Source organism: Chelonoidis abingdonii, chromosome 4 (genome assembly GCF_003597395.2).
Source record: "Chelonoidis abingdonii isolate Lonesome George chromosome 4, CheloAbing_2.0, whole genome shotgun sequence".
Classification (NCBI taxonomy): domain Eukaryota; kingdom Metazoa; phylum Chordata; order Testudines; family Testudinidae; genus Chelonoidis; species Chelonoidis abingdonii.
In genome coordinates this window covers 37,030,563-37,036,681 of record NC_133772.1, presented here as the reverse complement: position 1 = coordinate 37,036,681, position 6,119 = coordinate 37,030,563, and positions in this window count along the sequence as shown.

The following is a 6,119-nucleotide window of genomic DNA, read 5'->3' as shown; positions in this document are numbered from 1 at the left end:
TCTTGTCATCGACACAGAATGACCACTTGCCCTTCGATGTGCGAGAATTAGCACTTTCCTGCTAAAGTTCTTCATTTGCATTACACGAGGTTTCTTAAAAGTATAAGTTAAATCCTACCGAGAAAATATAAGAGCAGAAACTGCTGGCAAAGGAAGTGTAAAAATATAATTAGGAAGGCCAAAAAAGAATCCAAAGAACAGCTAGCTAAAGTCAAAGTAGCACAGTACATCGAAGCAGGAAGGCTGCTAAACAATCGATGGGCTACTGGACAATTGAGACAGAGCAGTCAAGGAATAAAAAAGCCATTATGGAGAAACTAAATGAATTTGTTGCAATCGTCTTCACGGATGAGGTGTGAGGAGATTCCAAACCTGAGAGATTCTTTTTAGGTGACAAATCTGAGGAACTGTTCCATTGGAGTGTCATTAGAGGAGGTCTGGGAGCAAACTGATCAATTAACTGTAATAATCACCAGGACCAGATTGTTTCCCAAGAGTTCTTAAGGAACTCAAATGTGAAATTGCAGAACTACTAACTGTGGCATGTAACCTTCATTTATCAGTTTCTGTACCAGATGAGTGGAGAGAGCGTGACAAGTCCTCCCACCATTGGTGGGTCGCGCTATTGGCGGATGTGTGTCACTCAGTGATTCTCCTTCTTTGGGAACCCAGTCTGAGTCAGCTCCTGTGTTGATCAGAGTGGGAGGTTTTGGGGGGAACCCAGGCCCCCCCCTACGTCCAGGTTCCAGCCCAGGCCCTGTGGATCACAGCTGTCTATAAGTGCTCCTGTAACAGTTGCAGGACAGCTACAACTCCCTGGCTACTTCGCCATGGCCTCCTCCAAACACCTTCTTTATCTCACCACAGGACTCCTCCTGGTGTGACAATGTTGTCTTCTCAATCCTCCAGCAGACACTCTCTCTCCTCTCAGTATCTTGCTCCCGCTCCTCTCACACACTCCTGTCTCCCTGCCTGACTGGAGTGAGCTCCTTGTAAAGCCAGGTGCCCTGATTAGCCTACCTTGATTGGCTGCAGGTGTTCTAATTAAAAGTAGCTATCCTCTACTGCCTTCTAGAAAGATCTTAATTGGCTCCAGGTGCCTTGATAACCTGGAGCAACTGCCATTTGGTACCAGGGTACTAGAATTTGTTTAGTGAGGCTGACATACCTGTTGCTCAGTACTTTACTGTAGCCATCTGGCCTTGCCCCATCACAATAGCTAATGTGATGCCAATTTTTTAAAAAGGCTCCGGAGGCAATCCTGCAATTACGCCAGTTAGCCTAACTTCAATACAGCAAATGCTTGAAACTATAGTAAAGAACAGATTATCAGATTACAGATGAACAGGATTTGTTGGGAAAGGTGCAGGTGGTTTTTGTAAGGGAAATCATGCCTCACCAATCTATTGAATTCTTTGATGGGGTGTAACAGCAGTGGAGCCGGGTGATCAGTAGATATAAGTGCACTAATTTTCAGAAATCTTAACAAAGTTCCTCACGAAGGCTTAAGCAAAGTAAGCAGGCATGGATAAGGGAAGGTCCCTCATGGATCAGTAGTGTTAAAAGATAGACAAAGGGTAGGAATAAATGGTCAGTTTCAGAATGGAGAAGGTGATAGTGGTCCTCCTAGAACTGGATAAATTCATGGAAGTGCATTAATGGCTATTAGCCAGAATGGGTAAGGAATGGTGTCCCTAGCCTCTGTTTGTCAGAGGGTGGAGATGGATAACAGGAGAGAGATCATTTGATCATTGCCTGTTAGGTCCACTCCCTCTGGAGCACCTGGCATTGGCCACTGTCGGTAGACAGGATACTGGGCTAGATGGACCTTTGGTCTGACCTGGTACGACTGTTCTTATGTTCTTAAAAATCATTAATCTCTGCACTGTTTGGATTCTAACAAGGTGGAATAACTGAATGAAAAGACAGATCCCCAGAGTTATTCTGGGTAGCCCTGAGAAACTTTTGGGAATCTGGCAGATTACTACAACTCTGCTACCCAGGGGTGAAAGTAGAAATAGGGACTTACTGGTACGGGGCTGGGTTGGGGTCAGCTCTGGCCCCCGGAAGGGGCTGGGCCTCGGGCGGAAGGGGTGGGGATGTGGGGGGTCAGAGCCTGCCCCGGCCTGCCCTGTACTGGTAAGTGACTTCCCACGCCGGGGTAGCAGTGGCAGCCAGGGGCTCCGGCAGCAGTTTAAAGGGCCAAGGGGTCGGCTGCCGCTATTGCCCTGGGCCCTTTAAACTGCTGCCGGAGCCCCCGGCCGCTGCTGCTACTCCAGGGCTCTGGCAGCAGGGCTCTAGGAGCTAGTTAAAAGGCTGGTGCCGTAGATGCAGTGAGAGCCCTGGGCCCTTTAAATAGCCCCTGGAGCCCTGCTGCTACTCCAGGGCTCATTTAAAGGGCCCAGGACTCCCCTGCTTTTACTGCCCCAGCCCTTTAAATAGCCGCTGCTGGGAGCCCCAGGCCCTTTAATTTGCCGCCTGGGAAAACCGGGCAGCCGCGGTGCTTTCATCTCTGCTGCTACCATTTTGAATTCCAGATTGTGACTCATCTGTACCTATATTTTACCTATTTAACTTCTTTAACTCATAACTCATTTCTTTTTCTTCAATAAACCTTTACTTAGTTTACTGTAGCATTGGGTACCAGCATTGTCTTTGGTGTGAGATCTAGGATGCAATTCAGCCTGAGTGAGTGACTGGTCTCCTGGGACTGGGAGTAACCTGGAATATTTGTGATTTTTGGTGGTAAGTGATCACTTATAACATAGTCCGTCTTGCCTGGGTGGCAAGATACACTGGAATGCAAAGGGGACTGTCTGTGACACCGTTATAAGACTATTGCAGTACTTCAGGAATTCGCATTTGTTACTGGATTGGTGAAATCAAATATAGATCATACTACCAGTATGGGGTGTCTGCCCTGCTTTTGACAGTCTGCCCTGAGGTAGGCACTGATGGTTGTGAGCCACTTCAGACAATGTGAGAGTAATTACCAGAATTGAAATTTGGCCAGATAATATTCCTATTTTTGCAAAATATACCACAAGATCTTTAATGATTCCAAGTGGTCAGGACTTTGGTTAAATCTAATCCAAAAGATGGCACTTTCAGCGGCACCATCCCCCCAACACAAGGCTGGGGCATAGGTTCAGGATTGATCAGAGAGAACAAACGCACCTATGTTCATCACCTTCACTACTTTTTGCGGCACCCAAGTATTTCTTGGAAGTCTTCCATAAGAACAGCCATACTGGATCAGACCAAATGTCCATCTAGCCCAGTACCTGACTTCCGACAGTGGCCAATGCCAGTGCCCCAGAGGGAATGAACAGAACAGGTAATCATCAAGTGATCCATCCCCTGTCATCCGTTCCCAGCTTCTAGCAAAATGAATGCCCATCCTGGCTAATAGCCAGCAATGGACCTATCCTTCATGAATTTATCTAATTCTTCTTTGAACCTTGTTATAGTCTTGGCCTCACAACATCCTCTGGCAAGGAGTTCCACAGGTTCCCATCCGAGTATGGAGACAAGACTGACCTGACTTTGCTTATAAAATCTGACAGGATAACTGTCCTAGGTCATATAAATGCAGGTCTATTAAAGGACCCTATTGAAGGATGCTATGGTGTTAGGCCAGAATTCAGGGAGTCAAAAGGAATAAACTTGATATTAAAATCCTTTACTTGAATGGATTAAAGAGAATATTTATTTGAACAAAGAACAGCACTTGATTTACTGTGTATTCTAATGGAAGGAATTTTCTGGTCTACTCATTTATTGTTATGGATTTCCAGAACCATTAACTTTTAAAACCAAAACACATTTCAGCTCAAAGGAGGAACAAGCACTTGATGAGAGAGCAATTATGACTGCAAGCCTCAGATATAGTGATCACTAACATTTCTGTAAATTTTATGATTTAATACTTTAGAAGTGTTAAAGCAGCACATCTCTAATATCCCAAAGCTGCTGCCATTTCCCATTGTGGCTGTTTAGACCAAGGTACTTATAAGCTGTCAAGTTCTGCGGATACAATTTCTCTAGGTGGCCCTTACAAAGATAAGCAGGATTTAGTGACAACTTGATGTATAACACGACATGCTGGGAATAGCTGATGAACTTGGAAAGGGGCCTCTGTTGAGTGATATTGTAATATCTGAGTTCACATGGGCAAACTCCCAGCTTGTATCCAGAATTTCAGAAGTAACTGGTGGCACTGCACATCCACTCATTCTAAACCACAAAATCCTCTCCCGCAGCTCCCTCAGTATTCACTGTTCATGGTGTAGGGAGAATCCATTTTGATTCTCTCTAGCAACAGCTAAATTTAGCCCAGTTATAACTACTGTAATATCAGACTACAGCAGGGTTTCAGTTAGACAAGGTAGTAACACATAGTGTCCTGAGGGCAGTATAGCGGGTAGTTTGAGCCAGCATTCAAGGCCTCTGTTGATGGTCCAAGTGGACTCTTAGGTCAACGTGGACATGTGTATTTGTCCTAAGACAAATCTTTCCCCTGCCCCATCAAAAAGCTCATTCTCTCCCTACCCTTCTTTCTCCCTCTCCTTTCTAAAGTACCCAGACTTCAGAAGGTCTGAAAGAGTCTCATGCTCCCTGCCTACCTTCCCTCTGGGCTCTAGATAAGAAATTCTCCAGATCAGCATCTTCTGTTGTCCGCTGTTTCCAAGCTTGATGGAGAGGGTGGTTCTAAGTTGCTGGGGATGACAAGGCCAGTCAGGACTAGCTGCAGGCATGGTCAGCCTGGCTCTGCCTCCCCGTAGACAGAAAGCTTATTTTACTGCTATCAGGCTAAAACAAGAAAGAGGATTTAGGCCAAAGCACCTGGGCCCCTCTCTTTACCTACAGCCAGGGATCAGGGAAAAGGAGAAACTAGTGCAGTAAGCTCTGGAGGTAGGAAAGCACAGAGCACCAAGACCCTGTCAGTATTCTGTGCAATAAACTCCTGCCACCATAACAATCTATTGATACTGTACCATTCTAGAGTGTTCAGAGAGACAATATTTTTATTTTTACCACAACGTTGAGGGCCATCTTGGGGGCAGTGGAATCCATTTTTATTTTATCCTCTGTAGTAATAAACCCACCAAAGTTTCCCCTGTGATAGTTGGGAGCTGTTGCAAACTCACTCAACCCCCAAGAAGCACAAGCACAACTTTACGTCGTCTCTCCTTCCACCAGAGCCCCTGCAAATGCAGGTGCCCCTCAGTAACCACTGTTCCTAAAGGTATGTAATTGCTTCTTCGTTATTTGAATATAAAATATTAAAAAGTCTTAAACAATCTTATTTCACTATCCTTCCTCAGAAGAAATAATCTTTCAAACATTTATGTTTTTTCTATAAAATAATAGACTGATATATTACATAGAAGTCCCGCTTTTGGAATCATTCCAAACTAGAATCACAGTGTTTTTTGGTATCCTAGTTCTTGTGTCTTTAAATTGTTCTGTTTCATTTTCTAGCAACTATTATCTTTTCTTTGTTTTCAGTTCAGAATGAATGGGTGTTCTTTATTTGTATCATTTGTAACCACTGAAGTTATCAAGATGTTAAGTAAGTGAATCACATTTGCACTTCTCAGGAAATTACTTTGGTCAGTCCATGCTGTGGAAAAATACATCTCGGGGGTTTTCAGTTAGAGGTTTGAAGACAGTCCTGACTAACACAGACGTGCCAAGGAACAGGTAATTATCCCACATCCAACCATCTTTTCCAAACATTTTACAGAAGGAAGCAGCATATGCTCTACCAACAGCTAAGAACTAGCTGATTTGGAGTTATGCAACATGTAGGATATGATATTCCAAATCTGTTGGAGTGAAACTTATCACCTGACAACATGGAATCTGAGAGCTGACCAACTAACATGAAAACAATGGACATTTATGGAGACAGACTATGTTTACTGTCTGGACTAGATGCAGGCTGGATATTTACCAAGACAAATGAAGCCCAGGAGAGTTCTCAATAGAGAGGGTCCCCTGGGATAAGACACCATAGCTTGTAACTGTGTAAGAGCAGAAGAAATAGCCCAGGTGGTTATCCATTACACAGGAGTGACTAGCATTTTCTGCTCTGAGTGTAGTCATGTCTATTG